Source organism: Ambystoma mexicanum, chromosome 1p, assembly GCF_040938575.1.
Source record: "Ambystoma mexicanum isolate Mex_15411 chromosome 1p, UKY_AmexF1_1, whole genome shotgun sequence".
In the NCBI taxonomy this organism is placed as follows: domain Eukaryota; kingdom Metazoa; phylum Chordata; class Amphibia; order Caudata; family Ambystomatidae; genus Ambystoma; species Ambystoma mexicanum.
The window spans coordinates 783130397-783150092 of record NC_090921.1 but is presented as its reverse complement, the minus strand read 5'-3'; positions in this window follow the sequence as shown (position 1 = coordinate 783150092).

Sequence of the window (19696 nt, the reverse complement as noted above, 5' to 3'; positions counted from 1 at the left end):
GGAAATTAACGTTGTGTTTGCAAAAGGGTCTGACCAAGTGATTCAGCATATACGTTGAAGAGGAGTGGAGATAGGGAGAAACCTTGTCGGACCCCATACTTCACAGGAGTGGGGTCTGATTGATAAGGTGGCATGTGCTAAGATGTCTAGTAGAAGGGTGTGGTCGATGGTGACAAAGGCAGCAGAGAAGTCGAGCAGTATGAGTAATGCTGTGTGCCCTTTGTCTGTGAAGCTGTGGAGATCATTGGGGATGTGAAGAGTAGCGGTCTCAGTGCTGTGTCCAGATCGAAAGCCTGATTGGAAGGGGTTGAGTAGGTTGTTTGTGGTGATGTGTTGTTGCAATGCGTTCTATGATTCTGGCAAGGTATAGCAATGGGGTGGTAGTTTTCAGGAAGTGTGGGGTCGAGAGATCTTTTTTTTAAGGAGGGGTGAGAATGTTTGGGAGTGGGGTGTGAGGGGGAGAGCTGAGAGGTGGGCTGTCCTGATTGTTATGTATTTTGGAGTAATTCATGCGGGAGTTGCATGATGCAGTGGATGGGGTGCAGAAGGTGTGGATCGTGGTTTAGAGAGGGGCTTGACAATGTTGAATAGTTTCGGGGTGTGATTGGTTGTGGATTGGAATTCTTGGGGGTAATCAGTGGCTCTGGGATTGCGTATGGCTGTTTTGTATTCGTTGTGGAGATGTCTGCGGGGTGTCCTGATTGAGAGGCATAGGTTATTTTGTCAGGCTCTTTCTAGGTATCTGGCTTCCTGCTTAACAGAGAGGGGGTAACTGTTGAACCATGGTTTGTGGTGGTTGTTGTGTGGTTTTTGTAATTTGAGGGGTGCAATTTGTGGAGTGCTTGTGTGATGATGCTGTTGTATTTGTGGAGTAGGATGAGGGATATGCATGTGGGGGAGTGATATGAGTGGTGGTAAGGCTATGTCTGTAATGTTTGGTTTGTCTGGTTGGGGGGAGGGGGATACGTGGCAGGTGGTGGGATTCTGAGTGGTAGTGTGAGTGTAAAGGAGATAGCTAAGTGGTCAAACCACAATACCCAGATTCGATTATCCATAGAGACATATTTTTTGCTTGAGATCAAAAGGTCCAGGGCGTTGCCAGCCATGTGTGTGGGATAGGTGATGAGTTGTGTGGGGTCATAAAGGGTGAGTGGAGCCAGGACAGTCTTTAGTATGGGATTGGTGTCTGGAAGGGAACTACCAGGGTTGAAGTAGCCAAGGTATATGTTGCAGGAGGAGGTGTGGGTGTTAGTAGAGAAGTAAGTGCAGTGAGTGTGGAAGTTAAGATTGTGTGTAGGTGGGCGATAAATGAGGTTGAGAAAGGTAGGGTGTGTGTGCTGAGAGGAGCAAGTAGGAGGGAATGCTTCAAAGGACGTGTATGGGGTGGGATTACTAAGCGTGAGTGTGTCTTTATATATGATGGCAATGCCACCACCTTGTTTGTGTGGGAGGTCTCTGTGGTGGGTGACATAGTGCAGAGGAAGCATGTCAGGGATGATAGGTGTGTGTTGGGGTTTGAGCCATGCTTCGCGGAGGAAGAGAATATCTGGGCAGTGTGTGCTGAGTTCATTTATTTTGTGTGTGTGAGCAGGTGCAGAGTGGCATTTGCAAAGAATGCAGGTGTAGGAAATTAGTTGTATGCATTGTGTCTTTTTGATGTTTTATAGCCAGGTATTCTGTTGCACTGTGTTACAGTCCCCCCCAGACCTCCCCACCACAATAGTATTTACATCTTTGGTTTTTTGTTTTCACCCTATGGTGTCTCTCCCACATACCGATGTTTAAAACCACTCAAGAGGATCAAGGCAGCAGAGGTCGAATTGAATTGCCCCGTTTACTTGCGTTCAGGTAAAAGTTCTTTTATAAGGAACAAAGTGAAAATAAACAATAAACACCAATATTTATTTGTTTACCAAAAAAGATCGGGAAACGTTCTCGAAAATCTGGGGTGTTGGAATCCTGTCTCAGTGCCTCGTTCTTGTTTCCCCCATCTGGCACCGCCCTCTTCCGCCCTTATTTTGAAGGGGGCTGGAAGCTTGGCTGAGCGGACCCTTGACAGCTTTAGACCCAGTGACAGATTTGTTTACACAACCCGAGTGGCGGCAGAAAGGCCGTTAAGCCTCTGGCGTCGTTGCGTAGACTTGAGGGGAATGAACCTTGTGAGTGAAAGGCCTGCACGCTGTCACTTTTACCATGAATGATGGCTGGGCAGGCGCCTCGCGGAGTGCTCCACACTCAGAGTCAGGCGCTTATCTCCTTAAAGTTAAGTCGAAGGGCTGCGCACAGTTCGGATTCTCATTGGCCGATTGTGGCAAGGAAAGCCTCACACTCTTGACTGGGTTTCCAGCATCTGTTGATGTGACATTCTCCAGAGAGCACGGGTTGTTCAGCTAACGTCTTCTTCGATTAAGGGTATGCTATTGTTAATTGTGCACTGTGCGCGTATGCCAATGGTATGGTCTTGTAGTGCTGTTGGCTTGTCCCGAAAGTACAAACCCGAAATGCTCCCGATTTTCATGCACACGAGAGCCATGTAAGGGGAGATTTACAGTGTTATAAGAGTTCTGAGTTATTTGGGCCTGAGTTGTTATTTGGGGTCTAAGTTTGGATAAACTATCTGGTGCATCGTGCCATACGTGCTCTTCCTACACAGAACATTGGCATTTATCAAACTCTTCGCACTAGTCCTCTCCAGGCTCATGTACACCAACAGCCGCTACCCTGAATTCACAAAATACTTGCTAAACCACCTCCAAAGAGCCAAACATGCTGCAGCAGTACTCCTCCTAAGTTTGCAAAGATGGGAACAAGTGACCCCTGCTCTACATATGCTCCAATGGCTCTTGGTCAAACGCGGGTAATATTTACGTATTTATTTTATTAAAGCATTATAATGGCAAGACTTCAATATGCTATGTTACACATTAATTTTCTATATTTTCTATTTTATACTTTCTCTTCCTTTCAGGATCAAAAACAAACCCTGCAGTGTTAATATATATATGTCTAATGTCCTTTAATGAAGATGTGTTGGTAAATATGGCTGCTAGTGACATCTAGTGTCAATGACCAGCATTGCAGCTTTTGATTTTCTACACCAGGAAATCGGGTCCAGAAGGCAGTTGTAGGCCGGATCCAAGGAGACTTTTTGGAGGCTGATGGTGCTCTGCCCTGACCCACTTAATTTCATCTTCAACAAGGCAGGCGCTACGACCAAGAACCGTTACTCAGCGCTCAGAGCAAGTCCATCAATAATTTAAAGCAGAATGGAAAAAACAAACTGCAGAACTACCAGGAAGAGTCGGAACAGTTAGATGTTCAATTCCTGTGCCTTCTAACTAAGGACTACGCTATGGAACTCAATACCCTCGCTTCTCCACACAGAGAAAGATCACGTGCCCTTCAGAAAATCCCTCAAAATCTGTCTATTCCCAAGAAGTCAAGTGAGAAAGTAGCGGCACACCCTGCAAGTCTAGACCATGCAGAAACCTTCACCCTACCAGCTACCCCAGAATCAGACTTAGGGACCCACTGGAAACAAAGCAATGAATATGGAACCCCAACCTCCAAATGGCCAACCACGAAGCCTTGAACAATGTAAATACCAACACAAACCAATAGGAGCCAAACACTGACCAGACCAAAGACCAATCAGCAAACCAGGATAGAATGGAAATCAGACCCCTATGGGGGAGCCTCACAGACACGTGTAATATGCCTGCATGCAATGCTTAAAGCAAGAAACATTGGGAGACAGGACTCATTCGGGTAATTCACTTTCTCGTCAGTTTATAAGACACCAACACCACTCCAAAATCATAATAAAATGAAACCGAAAGCAGGAAGACATGTTCATGATGATCAGAGGCGTTGCTAGGGGGGGGGGGGGCTAAAGGGGCTATAGCCCCAGGTCTTTTGGTTGTAGCTCCAGATAGAATCTCAGGAGCTACAACCAAAAGGCTATAGCTAGCCACAGTCCCAACAGTTCCGACATTAGCGTAGCTACGGGTCTTTTCCACACCTAGCAACTCCCCTGATGATGATAGATAACAACACAGCAACACATGTGCTCTCGGCTCAACAGCAGACAGGAGCTGAAAGGATTCGGCCTAGCCCTTATCCTCATAAACGGGACCCCTCATGAATACCAAATCTCCTCTCATTTCCTTCCACTGACTTCCTCATCCCTCTATCTACTAGCACCCTTACAGTCCACACCCAGAGACCCACATACACATGCCAGCTCATGCTAATTCCTACCACTCCTAGCACTTTAAGTGCAGCGCAGAAGCTCAACGCTCATTGTGCAGCCAATGGCATCTTTAGTTTTACTCCACACACCCTCCATGCCAGCTGCTGGTCCAGTGTCCCACTGCTGTCATCTGACATATCGTGTATTCTCCATTCCAGATAAAGCACATGCATACGTGTCACACCTCATACAGTATAGAACCATACGGGCACTCGGCATTGGTATACTTCCACCTAGACTCACTCATCAACGCTTCAGGCTGATCATTGGTCGCCCCTACTTTCCTGTTAATGCCCCAACCTCTGACCCACTTTTCTTGTACAACCACGTGATACAAGGCTGTCAGAATGGCTTTACATCCCATTACAATATTCTCCCAGAGACTGAGAGGCCCATATTGCCTAGAATACCTGCACTTAGGATCCTTACTTCGCACGAGGATGACGCACGCGAGAGACAGGCATCTCTCAGAATGTGCAGGGTTGCAAATGCAATCTCTCCGAATGGCCGAGGGTCAAGAATTAGGACTGTGATGAGGAGTAAACCTTAGAGTAATGAGGATTACCAGTAAGTAATCTGAGCATTACCCCTTCATCTCTCTTCATCATCTCAGTTCTCATTCACATGACGTGATCACCCTTGAGGGTGACCCGATGTTTGTGTGCCTGCATGTTTGGAATGAAATTGTGTGTGGGTGTGTGCACGAAAGTTTGAGTGAGTATGAAAGTCTGTTTATCTACTCACACGTGTGTGTGTTTTAATGCATGGGACATGTGTTCACATTTGGCAGAGGCCGCACTGGCACTGTGAGGGTGCTTTGTGGTGGCCTGTTGTGGGCACATCATGAAAGTGTTTTACAGTGGCAATGCTGGCATATATTTAGACAGGGACTGTATGAAAATGTGTTTTACCGGGCCATGGTGGCATGCCATGCTAGCATCTTAGGTGGGGTTGCCAACCTTTTAAAAATACATTGTGAGACCTGTTGGGGCTAATTAGGGCCTTATAGTTATATGGGTGGGTTTAAAATGTTGTCAAGCTGTATGCAATCAGCTGCAACAAAAATAAGTACAGGGCAAATTAAATTGCAAAACATATCCAAAAGAAGGGATTGCCCTTTGGTCACCTGGACAGGTAGCAACCCCAAGGCAGTAGAGCAGATTTAATGCAGTGTATATAAAACCTTAAGGCTGCAAAGAAATCGAAGTTCAAAAGCTCATTACTCACAAAGAGCAGGACAAGATGGCGGCCAAGATAAAGACAGAGTCTAAAGAGAGTCTCTAGGTGCTGCAGTAGACGAGGACAGGAGGTGGCCACCAAAGGTCTGGTGGTCTTTTTTGGTCCACCTGTGATAGTATGGCCATCGGTTGAGGGCAGGATAGCCCATGCTTTTTGATTTTCGTTATATTGTATTAAAATCATTCAGGTAATTCTGTTTCTGTAACAGGAGGTCTGCAAATCAGACCCCTCCCCCCTTCAGAAATGCTCAATGCCAAAGATTATAGCGCAAACATGTGTCTTTCCTGAGATAGTGTGCTGACATCCTCACACCAGCAATGCAGTGGCACAGGGCAGGTACAAAAGTTACATCTGCACTCCTGACGACTGCTGGAATACAAAGTGGCAGCCAGCTGAGCTGGCTTTTTAACTGTCTGTGCCTCTGTTACTAATTATAATAATTGTGTATCCAGGTCAGTCTAGTGGCACATTATTTTTTAAATATAAGGCATAACTGGTTGTGGCATGGTGGCTGCTAGGGTCAAACCTTCTACAGCCACAGCAATTTGTTATCGTTTTTGTGTCAGCACTTTCAGCAGGGATCAAGTATGAAAAGGCAATATGAATTAGCCATCTAGCCTAGATGTCTCCACAACTGCCCTCTGGGACAATAACCAGGAAACTGCCTCTTTGATCCTCCTGCAGGAAGTGTAACAACCCCACTCCCCCACCCCCGTCTGCCCACGGAACAGAACCCTCTCCAGTAGAACATCTGTGAGTGAGTGCTTCAAAGGCAGCACAGGCATGACAAAACCACAATCACACCACGGTGTGGACCACTGAAGTCCCTTTCAAGTTGGCAGCTATGGGAAGGGACATAATTTGTACCATCAGAGAAGAGAGTGAGATTAAGGCTGGGGTTCCACCATCTTGGGTTCTGCTAGGGTTGTCTACAACTTACAATCCCCCCATTTCCTGCAGGACAAACCACTCTGGGTTTGATGTCAGGAGGCAAATGGCACTTGTTACATCATCCTGTATTGGACCCCTTACATTAGGCCTGGTTTGGGACAGTCCCCTGTAACGTGTTGCCTTTAGGAGAGAGATGTACCCCCTTCCTTAATTCATCTTTGGCATCTCTAGATAAGAAGCAGGATGCACTGGACCTCTGTTTGGAATAAGCCTATTCCTAAATCCTCTGCCAGAGACGTGAGGATAGAAGACATGTAAGGCAGAGGCAAGATCTCCTACCTACCTAACCATCCCCATGGAACAGTGGGGTTGAGCTGCTATGGAGCACAACCCCTCTGCTGGCTGTTGCACTGGAACCAGGATCTTGCCCTAACAGTCAAGGACCCTCTGTAGGTGGTAGACAACTATGTTGAGTGGAAGCGCAGACCTGGAGGGCTCACTTTTCCCTGGAGACCGTGAATTGGGCCTTCCAGGCACACAGAAGTCCAGAAGAAGCATGGACCCCATTTCATCACTCTGAGACGTCTGTGAGCAGACTCGAACACGCTCAATGCACTTTGAGCCACCACAGGACCTGTAGTGATGCTTTTGGCACTTTCCAGATCTTTGAACCACTTGATGCACTTCCAGCCGTTCAGTTGCCGGATCACCACATTGCCACGGTTCGCATCTATCAGCCTGAACGCCGGCTTGATCCAGGCAACTGATCCAGGAGCCAACTCGACTTGCTAGACACCATCGACTATCTTGTCTGAAACACTGATTAGACACAGCTGAGGCATTATTTTGCCGCTGACTCGACCACCGCCTTAAATCATTGGAAGTCATCAACTTGACCATCGAGATGCTGACTCAACCCAATGGGAGCCTGCCGATTGAATTGACTCGCCAGTGGGACCGCACAACTCAAATCATCTCGACATTGGATCGACCACTGCAAATGGTTTTAGAAGCCCAACTTGATATGATATGATATAAGTCATTTATAACGCGCCTGTTAACAAATGTTTCTAGGTGCGACATGACAAGGGAGGGAACACAGAGGGAGGACAAGACAAACAATCTTACTATGCCTTGTGTCATTCAGATCGTGCAAGTGCAAGTGCGAGAACGAGAAGTGCAAGGGGAGAGGGGGGGTGCAAGGGAGAGGGGAGGGGAAAACATGGCAGCAATGCTCTGAGTAAGTGCAGTGAGAACAGTGCGGCTCTGCATAGTCCAAGGAGAACAAGGGACTGTAGGGTTACAGTTACAGCCCCTAAGTGCATGGTAGGCTCGGAGACAGTGCAAGGATGACTGATCAAGAAAGAGCCTGATACCCAGTGAGACTCTGAGGATAACCAAGCAACCAGTCGTTAGAGCCGACAGGTGAGTCAGGTAGGTCAGCAGGGGAGGGAGATAGAGAACGCAGAGGAGAATAGGAAAGTTTGAGCTGCTTCCTGAACTTCAAGTGTTCACGCTCAAGTTTGAGAGGGGCAGGGAGGCCACTCCAGAGGGAGGCAACTGCAGAGAAGAGAGATCTATCCCCCACTCTCTGCCTGGAGAAGCGTCTAACCCTTTGCTGGAGGTAGCTGAGTTTAGGGCTCGAGAAGGAAGGTATTTTGGAAGAGGGTGTTGGATGTAGGGCGGGCCCTGGCCCCCGAAAGCCTTGTGGACAATGCAAAGGGTTTTGAACTTGACCCTTGCAGCCACCGGGAGCCAGTGGAGAGATTTCAGGGCTGGAGAGATAGGGTCCCTGGGCTTGAGGCCAAGGATAAGTCTCGCAGTCCTGTTCTGGATTAGTTGCAGAGGGCGGAGAGTAGAGGAAGGCAGATTGAGAAAGAGGCTGTTGCAGTAGTCCAGCCTAGAGAGAACCAGGGCTCTGGAGACAGTGATCTTCTGGGGGAAAGTGAGAAAGGGAAGAGTCCCTTTGAGAAGGTGCAGCTGCTAGTGGGACTTCTTGGCGACATCTGAGATGTGAGGAGAGAAAGAGAGTGGAGTCGAAGATGACACCAAGGTTTTTTACCTCGCAGGAAGGCGAAAAAAGCGGGCCCAAGGCAGGTGGCCAGAGTGAGAGAGGGAAAGCAGGGGTCCCAATGAGAAGGATCTCCGTCTTACTGGCATTAAGGCAGAGATCGTTGGAGGTGCACCAATCTTGAATCGCGGATAGTCAGGAATGAGTGAGAGAGGAGAAGAGGCTGAAGGGAGCTTGAAGGAAAGGTGAGTGTCATCCGAATAACACTGAAAGTTAGAGGAGGCGGTAGAGATCAGGTAGAGATCAGGTGGGCCAAAGGGGCCAAGTAGAGGTTGAAAAACCAGGGTGAGAGGAAAGAGCCCTGGGGAATGCTGCAGGCAGAGAGAGAGGTGGCAGAGAAAAAAGGATCAAGTTGGAGCTGGGAGAGGCGGCCCAAGAGGAAGGAGGCCAGCCACTGCAGGGCCTGATGCGTGATGCCCAGGTTCTCGCGGAGTTGATTGATCAGGATGGCGGGGTTGACTGTGTCAAAAGCAGAGGAAAGATCAAGAAGGATGAGGATAGAAGGAATGCTGGAATCAAGGTTAGAGAGCAGATCTTCACAGGTGTTCAGGAGAGCAGTTCCTGTGCCGTTCCATTAGCAAAAGAGTCATTACAGAAATTGGCCAAGGCTGGAGCGAGGGTGTCAATATGGTCCTTGATGGTTCTGGAGGAGCTGCTTGATGATGTTGAGCGTCCAACGATAAAAACTAAGGTATTTTGCAGAGGCCCTGTCCCCTGGTTCATTTTAAAGGAACATAGTGACTTCTAAACCCCTGCTTTCTATACCTTATAAGGACATTAATTCGAGCAATTGACATTGTTGCTAAGTCTCTTGCCTGAACACCCCTGCTTAGCAACTCAGAGTGGCCTTTCACATCAAAGTTTTGCATTCTCTCTGTTTCTTTTACAGGTGTACGTTTTTTGTGTATGAATTAGATTTTTCCATTATTTGTTTTTTCTTTTGTCTAGAACCTTGATTGAACATTCATTTATTTTGGATCCATTGTACTATTTGTACTAAAGCTGTTTGTGTTGCTACTGTTATCAGCTCACACTCCTCCTGTAGATGTAGCCTTGCCTTTGCCCACGTTACCAAAAGAGGCGAATGAGGTACACCTGTCGAGCTGCTGTGCCTGTTCCACTTTTATGATTGGGATCACTACTGGTTTCGTAGTAGTGTGGGGCTGAGTAGGAAGTGTAGCCCTTACTCATCCCTGTACTCCTGCAGAGCAGTAGTCATTTTGTCACACCCACTTTATACAAATCATGCAAATGGGGGTGCCAGTCATACAGGGTAAACATTGAGAAGGATTTCAGCCCACCACCTAGAATCACGTGATAGCTGTCTGGCTAAATGCTTCCTATTTCTTGCTGCTTACGGTGTAAATGTGCAATCGGAAGTGATTAAAAAAGGCGCTCCATGAAATAACTAAACTACTAAACACATAAAGAAATAAGAAAGCATGCAAGCGAGCAAACGGCCAAGCCAGGGAACTAAGAGGGTAGACTGCGTCTTTTGCCGTCTGCGGTAACAGGCACCTTTTCAAATAAAAAGTTTTAAAGGTTTGCAGCATTGCTTGCGAGCTACAAATCAAACAAAATCAAAATGCTCCAAACCATTTGGTCTTGCACGGGGCAACATATTCATGGATGTGCAAATAAAGGACCTCCTTGTTCTGTTCCCTCAGGGCGACTGTGTCCCCACATCACATGCACACAATTGTGTTTTTTGTTTCCATTTCATCAAGCCACGGACCAACTGGGGACTCCGGCATAAATCTGTATTATGGAGCGGTATGCTCAGAGTCCCCATGAAATACATCCCAGCTTCCCCAATTAACCGACATGTGTGATCCTGTGCAAATCACTTTACATATCTATGAAACAGTTCCCTTACTTGGCAAACCTTGGGGGCACTTATAAACAAGCGGAACGTCATAAGGAACTGCTTTATAAAGATCTGGACGGTTCTATGGACTGTTCTGTCATGCAATGAGCCTACTTTGTACAAACACGCCAGGATACAAGCCGAGTTGGAAGGGCAGTTTTCTCTACCCATGTATTCTTAAGGGAACATAGAACAATCAATTATTACCATTTATTCATTGTGCATTCTCGTTTTACCTCTTACTTGCAGTACCACTAATGGTCTAACAATGAGAGTTGTACTTGTACGGTGGTCTTAAGTCCAACTTTGTACTATGAGCCAGTAGATGGTGACTCCTTTCATCAGAGTGTGTGTGTGTCTCACTCAGTCTCCTCTCTCTACCGCAGTCCCTCTCGCCCTCTCTTGAGTACATCTCCGGGTCCTCTGGGTATTTAAGCGTGTTATAAATAAGCAACTAAGACAAAAAAAACAACAAAAAAAACAATCACGCAACTAAAAAAAAAACATTCCTGTAACAGCGCCTCGATGCCTGCGGGCTGTGTGAGCGATTTAAAAATTAAAATAAATAAATAAATAAATAGTATTATGCCTTACATTTCCTCACATTTAAGTCCCTCGGATGTTTGTTAAATTCTCCTTCTTGTCGCTCTGTGGCACGTGAGACTTAGCCGAAGAAGCTTATTGTACTTTCGCATTTCAGGTGGACAGGTTTTTTTCACCAATTAAAAAAAAAAACACAATTAAATTGATGTTGTTTGTTAAACATACCCCAACGCTCCAACCACAAGGATGGCCGCATATACTGAACTGATGATCCGTAATAAGGGCGAGGCAGGTATGCAGTTGTCTGCATCCATGAGAGCCGTCTGTCTTGGGTTGAAAACGCTATGAACAAAATTGCACTGCCCCGGGGTACAGGGGGAGGTTGGAGGTTTTACATTATGGAAAATTGGAGACTTTTCCTTTGTTCTTGATATTGTTGGAATAAGATTGTTGTCGTTAGCACTGTATTATGGAACAAAGTATAACTGTTATTTGATATATGCCTCCTTTGAAAATAAAAGTTGGTTAAAAAAAAATGGCACTGCCCCATAAGACAAAGACAATTTTCTTCAGATAGAAATATGAATTTAAGCTAATATCCCTACCCACAATGCATTGCGGATGTGACTCAGAACTGGGGGTGAACTTCTAGTGATGACCACTGGGTGGCGCTGTGGCATGCCTGACTTAGCTAAAATGGCCTTTTCTACTTGTAGCCCTCCTACTCATTACAGCTGGCACCCGGATTTGTTGTAGAGATTCACTGGAGGCTCTCCACCCTGCCCTTCATCCTTCATCCCGCCTTCCCACAGATTGTTTTTTGATGGCTGTTTCTTGTACATTTGGTCTGCACTTGTTTCCCGTGGCTGTTTTTTATTCTTTTCACGCCAGCCTCACCCAACACCTTCTCTAGGAGTCTCTGCCATTTTTGTGCATATCTTCCCACTTTGTCAAAGTGTTGCTGGAAAACAATCTCTCACCTTTTGTCCCTTTTGTGCCCCTTTGTTCGTCCTCTTCCTCGGGATGCTTCCTGGTCTTCCCAGCTCTCCTCGGCCTCCTTATCACCCCTCTCTGTCACCCCATTTCCTACACCAGCACCCCATTTCCTGTAACTGAACACCTTTTTCACTGGGACATGCTATTTAATCCACCCACTGCACGAAGAAATGGTTTGTTATACTAAATCATGAATTGGTTTGGACCAGCCTGTGACAAGGGCTTATTAATTGGAAATGGTAACAGAATCAACCCCTCACAAAGGTTTACATATTAAGAAATTAGGGTGGGACAAGAGTACCACACATGATGGATTACTTGAGCTTGTGTTGGCTACTCTAACCTGCATCAATGGATGCAGGTGAGGGCAGTAGCCTCAATGGGTGGTGGATCAGTGATTATTGGTTTTGCCGCTATGGCTCATTTATGTTAAGGTGGTAAGGTTGCTGGAACCAGCCACAATAGGAATGGTTATTAGGACATGATTCTTTAACCCGTTTGTGGGCGCTGTGGAGGGGGCCTCTCTTGACAGACGAAGATTGGGTGCAATGAAAGCCAATTTAAAGAATAATAGATGGGCACACTATGATTGAGCGATTAAGGGTTCCGCAGGCCAGCAAAGGAGAGTGCAAGTGTGATCAGTGGGTGCCGCTGCATACTAGAGAGGGATTATAGCACTCAAATGGCAATCCTGCGGGATTGGTATCTGGCGAGAGAGGTGGGCCCGCTCATGCGGGGATCCGTTATCCTATTGTGGCCCTTTCTTAGTGCAATGCTCACAATTATTACTGTGACTTTATCATGATTTTGATCTACATTTTTTAATGCATGTTTCTTCCAGCAATTGCCTTGATTCTTTCTAAGATTCTGGGGATCCGCTAATTTCACACAGTCTCTTATTTTATGTAATGCACACAGGTATCACTTTTATGTTGCATCACCTTCTTTATATCTTGGGCTGTATCTTGGGCTTCTTTGCAGGTAGGTTTTCTTTTGAGAACTATAAGTATGGCAACAAGCACACGTATAATATTTGCCAATATCTAGCCAGTGCGCTGTTCTTGTTACATGTGAAGCAGCCAACCTATTGTAGCTTATTTGATAGTTTGTGCATTGAAGGAACGCCCTTCCCAAATGTTTGAAATATAAGTGAACGGATCAAGTATGTCTACAGCTCATATATTAGCTGTGGAGATGTGTGTGCCCTTCTAGGTTTTAGAGGTGCCTCCCTCCTCTTAAGAGGGAGTCTTGCTATAGATGGCTACTTATCAATACGTCTTTATAGCCTACTCAGAACTACTGAAAATCATTTTTTACAGTAGGTACAATTAATCACCCAATCTTATCCCTCATCAAGTGGCTAAACTTGAAGGATTAAGATTGTCAATTGCTCCCTATTACCCTTTTGTGTTTCCCGCATTCACGTTTATACTGCCAACTCTTGCCTTTGCCACTTCTCTCAGTCGGCTTCGATCCCCAGATTATCCTCCATCTTTACAGGGAGGGAGGGTCATTCAAAAATGTTATCTGCTGAAAAGGTATCCACACTTCAAAAGCCAACGTCAGCGCATCTCAAGTCCATCACACAACCATGGCATTGCCTAATTCTAGTAGCACGCAAGCAGAGTATTCGAAACTGCCTCCAAGCAAAATTGCTCAGCATCAAGTGTGGGTTTTATTGCACCTCTATTCGATCAACATCTGTTTTATCCACTAGACACACCTTCACTACCATATTCATATACAAATACATATTGCCTAATTACAAGTTTGGCAGTAATTTGGCAGTAAATCTGCTGAATTACCATCAAAATCCTTTACCGTTACCACCAGTTGGTCCCGTGGGCTTACCACAGAATTACGAGTGGTGGTAGGGCAGTGTAATTCCCCTTTTCTGGAGTCCATAGGACTCCATGGGGATTTTTGCAGATTTTGGGATGAAAAGTAGCGGCAACAGAACTACCACCACTTTTTCACCACACCGCAGAACTTGTAATGAGGCCCATGGTCTGCTGTTGAACAATAAAGAGACTCCCCTCAGGTTTATCGACAATTGCACCATCAGAGGACCAGGTTGGAGCTTTATTTATGTAAATTACATTAGATTACAAAAGGGCAGAGGTTCATGTGTGGAGAATAAAGCAAATGTATTATGAAAATGATGACAAAGCGAACAGATTGTTAGCTTATAAAATAAAATTATATACAAATAGGAATTTTATTAAATAAACTAGATCCTTTTGTGGCGTTCTGCTGAACAAGGAATCAGATACACTTCAAGCCTTTAAATGTTTTGATACTAACCTTTATACCAGTGAATCATTGGATGCCATTGCTCATTTGGGTTTTTGCAACGGATGCAGTTGCCTTCGCTGTCTGCTTCTCAAAGAGAAGAGTTGAATAAACCCATAAAGGCAGACAGAGTAAAGGAGACAATTCTAAGCTTCCCAAGTTCAAAGGCCCCAGGCCCAGATGGATTTGAAGACTTGCTTTATCAATCCTTTATTACCGCTGCTCGATAGAGTAAATAATTCATTTTGTTGTTCAGGAAAGATGCCACCTTCATTGATAGCCTACACTAGCATTGTATTCCTTAAACCGCATAAGACTCACACTGAATGTTCATCTTACAAGCCTATCACACTTTTAAATAGTGATACCAAGATATTTGATAACATTTTAGCCAGGATAATAGCACCGTTGTAAACTTCTTTGATCAACCTACACTCTTTCCAGTTGTCAGACAAGACATAACATCTGTAGAACTATCAATGCTATGGATTTCGCACAACTGCATAATGTGCCCTATGCAGTGCTTTTCTGTAATGGAGGGAAAGCCCCCCCCAATGATTAAATGGATCATGGCAAATGTTCAGACTGCTAAAACAAAAATTGAAGCAATACATGGTTATCTAGTTCAGTTATGTGGCAGATAGGCACCCTTCAAGGCTGTCCCTTATCACCTCTGATACTGGAGCTATTGTCTCAATCTATCAGAATCAATCATCGGATCATAGGTATTGATGGTCACAATAAACAGCACAAATGAGCACTTTATGCTAATGATCTGGTATGCATATATGTGTAACCCTCTCAAGACGATGCCTCAGATTTTCTTGGATTTGTATCGATTTCAGAATGTAGCAGGGTTCCAAATTAAAAATAATATATCTGTGAGACTGAACATTACCACCCCTAATTCTACCATTTGGAAGTTTTAAGGAGAAATTTGGAATATCTTGAGCCAACTCCTCTATCCCGTTCCGGGGAACAGCAATAACTATAAACTTTAATAAACTAGTCAATCACAATATTCCTCCTCTTCTGGAGTCGCTGCTTAAAAATATGAACCGTTGGAGCAGAATTGACATTTCATGGCTGGGACAAATGAATTGCATTAATGTGAACTATCTCCTTTATATTGTCTCAGTGGTACCAGTTACATTCCTCCCAAAAACCTTTTCACTGATCCATAGGGATATTTTTAAGTTTATTTCGTCCGAGAAGGGTCCCAGAGTTTCCAGATGGGCTTCGATGAAATCAAAGCAAAAAGGTGGTCTGGACAACTGTGACATTGAGAAATATACCTATGCATCTCACTTAGATACATTCTGGATTGCTAAACTCAAGATTCGTGGGTGGAACTGGGATATTGTGGAACTCTAGCTCCCCCTGAACAACGTGGCATGGGCCTTTAATTTGACCTGGCGTATGGAGCAGTACCCACTATAATGAACTCCTTTTATTACTGGAGGAAAGCATCTAAGCATTTGGAATTTCTACAAACCCTTCACCCTTGATCTCTGTAATTTCTAACCCTGAGGTTCCACAAGGTTCATCAGAGGTTGGGCTCCAAGCCTGGTCAAAGGGAGGTTTATCACAGTTAAGCCAACTATAGATGGTTGGTTCTCCCTGGCAGTTCAATGAGTGTAAAACTAAATTTCTTTTAAATGAATCTGTGCAATGTAATTTCATAAATGTGAGTCATTAGTGTTCTCCATTTAACGTTGGGGCACACGTCACTAGACCCTAAATTTGATATGCTATTATCTCAGCCGGTTACTAAACAATTCCTTACCTCATTTTATGGTTCTCTTGTGTCAAAAGCAAACATACTAAAACCGCTACACAGATCAGAGTGGGAAATTAACTTTGGGGTAGCATTGGATGGCGGTGACTGGGACAATATTATGTGGGGAGCAGCCCGTTCAACAATTTGTTTAAAGCACAAAGCCATTTCTTATTGCTGGTACCGCGTCTTCCCTGGAGGAGCTGGGGAATTGGGTGCCTAATTTCCCATTTGGTGGACCTATCCTGGGATTCCTCCATTCTGGTGGAGAATAAAATCTTGTTACCTTTTCCCCCTTTGTACTTTTGCTTTCTTGCACAGGTGATAATTATGTATGTCCACTGATTTCACAATTTAAAACCCATCGTTTGGGGGCAGCTTGACATACAAAAGCGCAACTATAAAGGTCTGTGCATACCCCAAGCATTGTTCGCTGGTGGACTAAAATTGGTAATATGATTACGATGGAAAAGACTACGGCCTAACTTAATGATTCTTTACAAAGGTGTTAGACTGTATGGTCACCCTATTTGAAGTTTGCTGGGAAATTATGTTATCCTGTTTAAATTAACAATACAGAACTCTTCAAAGTTTTTGATTGCCTGGTATTTTTTGGTAATGTGGTAAAGGGCCTCCCAAAGAGACTTCTAATGGAAATTGGTCCCAAAGATTTTGTACAACTACGCTTGAGTGGAGGGAATCTGAACACCCCTATTTTCACCAAGCGCCATTCTAAACACTTAGATGCTGAGAGATTTCTCAACCAGATTCAGGACATGTTACAGAGTAACGTTGAGACCCTTGTTTACGGCACTCTAAGACACACAGTCGTGATTGTGAAGGCTAGGGGGGTGTTGACAAGCACCTAAGTATGCTGATATTTAGCAAGATCATTGGCAACAAGCAAACATTCCACCTCAATTTCCCCAGAGAGACAGGTAATTGATGTATGGCCGCTAGTGTAGCAGGACTTTTGGAATCACCAAGACCACAGATGCCCTTTTACTGGCCTCTGCTAGAACAGCACATGTGCTAAACACACAGGGTGATTGTTTAGTGTTCTTTTCTGGCATTGTAGCTGTTGAAACTTATTTTGATGCCACTATTAAGGTGTTGTATTTCAATCACAAGTGGAGAACATTTGAGAGTGGGACCCCACAGAACACTAAAATGTTGCACATGCTAAATCACAAGCAACATTTCTAAGGCATACTCAATTGAAGAAGTTTTCTAGGTGCTAAATACGTCTGTTAATTTTGAAAAAGTTTTTTGTTTGTAAACATATCTTTATTGGCATTTATCAAACAACTTTCCCCCTTCTTCCACCTCCCCCCATGAATCACCACCCCCCCCCCAAATCCTGTTAGGAACCACTTAGTCCAGTTGCGAGAAATATAGTATTTGCAAACCATTAACTGTCAGGGGATTCCAACTGTTTTTTTAGCTAGTCATTGTATGTTGAGTGCCCGTACGTTTTGTGGGCACCATTGTTGCACCAAGTCACTTTTCAAGAAGGAGATAACTTCTCCCCAATCTTACCAGAATCTCTCCAAGTCCCCTTAAATCTTATATGTGATCCACTCTATAGCTACTATATCCCCCAGCTTTCAAAGCCGACATATTGCCGTGGGTGTATTTTTCTGCTTCCAATTTTCATACGATAACCAGGTGGGCCGCTATTAATAAATTCACTGTAGCTCTATTCTGTCGCTTAGAGATTATATGTTTCTCAGGGTCTAGTAGTCCACAGAGGCTTTCGCCCAATGAGAGAGGTAAAGCTTCCAGAACCATTTTCTGCAGGTATCCCATAACTTCTTCCCAAAAACCTTTGATCTTAGGGCACCCCCACCAGATATGTCCCCAGTCCCCATCTCCCTACACCCCCTCCAACACTCTGGAGGTGCCGAGGTGTACATTTTATGCATTTTGTTAGGGGTTTAGTGCCATTGTAGTATCATTTTATACCATGCTTCTCGTGTCTGGAGGGACCTGGTCATTTTTGGAATGTTCGTCCAGGTTCTATGTCAGTTCATCACCAGTCATTTTAACAAATGCCTTTTTTACGAGTAGTCTATTATGAAAAAAGTCATCAACATTTTTTTTTATTTTAAACTATTCCCGACCCCCCCAAGCCCTTATCTGCCCTTTCCCACCGCACCACAAAATGTTGATGACTTTTTTCGTAATAGTGTACTCAGAATAAAGGCAGTTGTAAAAATGACTGTTGATGAAACAACAGTATATCGTTCCTCCATATCCCTTCCCAGTGAGCCTCTGAAACAGCTTCTCCCAGTGTGCCCTCCCAAGCTATTTGCTACGGCCAACTCATTTTATCTGAACACTCTTGAAGAATCATGTACATTTCCGATACTAAATGTTTGTCCGCCGTATGGATAGTGGTATACGTCTCAAATTTTGTCAGCTGTCTAGTTGCAGCCTGGCGGATCTCTCTCTGTCGTAGCCAATGTCTCAGCTGTACATATTCAAATCTATCTCCCTCTGTTTACCCTACATGTGTCTTACACTCCTCGAAAGACGCAATTTCCCCTTCCCACACTATATCTCTAATTTTCACACACCCACTTTCCTTCCACCATCTAAATGTCCCTTTTTCCATACCCGGGGAGAAGTTAGGGTTTTCAAACATAGGGGTGAAAGGGGATGGCATAGTTGATAAGTGTCCCCTTTTGATCCATCTGTCGCAGATGTCGCAAGTTGCCCGGAGTACCCTACTACGCCTTGAGCTCATGGGCCTATCTTTCCCATGACGCCACAGTAGAGAAGCCAAAGAAAATCCTGCCACTGCTCTATCCATCCATGCCCAGACTTTGTCCCTGCTATCAGAGAACCATTTGTGCACTACTCTCAATTGAGCAGCCTCATAATAGTGATACAGATAAGGCAAGCCCAGGCCTCCTGTTTGCCTTGGGGTCATCAGTAGGTCCAGAGCTACTCTCTGGCATTTGCCTTGGCAAATAAATCCAGAGATCAATGTATTGATTGATTGAAAAAAAGCCTTCGGGACCAGTATTGGGAGTGTTTGGAACTTATATAATAACCTGGGGAGGGTCACCATCTTTACCATGTTTATTCGCCCCAAACAGGAGATCTGCATCGGGGTCTACTAGTTAATTTTATCTCCAAATATGTTATGCTTCCCACAGTGGGGCAAAACGGGGATCGTCTCTCTAGGCAGGCCCACGTCCAACATTTCTGATTTTCCCATATTTATCTTAATGCCCGACAACCCTTCTTGTTCCCTTAATATTCCGACCAAGGCTGGGATGGAAGATGCTGGTTCCACCAACGTAAGTAACATGTTGTCCGCGTAAGCGGTCGTTTTATGCTTTTTCCTGCCGAATGGGACCCCTTTGATTTCATGGTTCTGCCTGATTTTGGTGAGCAGAGGTTCTAAGTATATGGCGTATAGATGGGGAGACAAGGGACAGCCTTGTCTGGTCCCTCGTTCTATATCTCTAGCTTCTGAAATACATACATTGTCTGCCAATTTTATTGAAGGATTTTTATAGCTTGCCTCCACCATTTGGCTATATTTCGTGCCAAACCCCATTTGTTCAGTCGTCAGAAATAAATAAGGCCATTCTACCCTGTCGAAAGCGTTTTCAGCATCACAGGAAATCAAGGTGGCCGGGGTCCGTTTTATCTCTAATTTCTCCAGTAGGTAAATTACCCTTCTGGTACTGTCCCACGTTTGTCTTCCTGAAATTAAACCTGATTGGTCCTGCCCTATGACCCCTGGCAAAACTC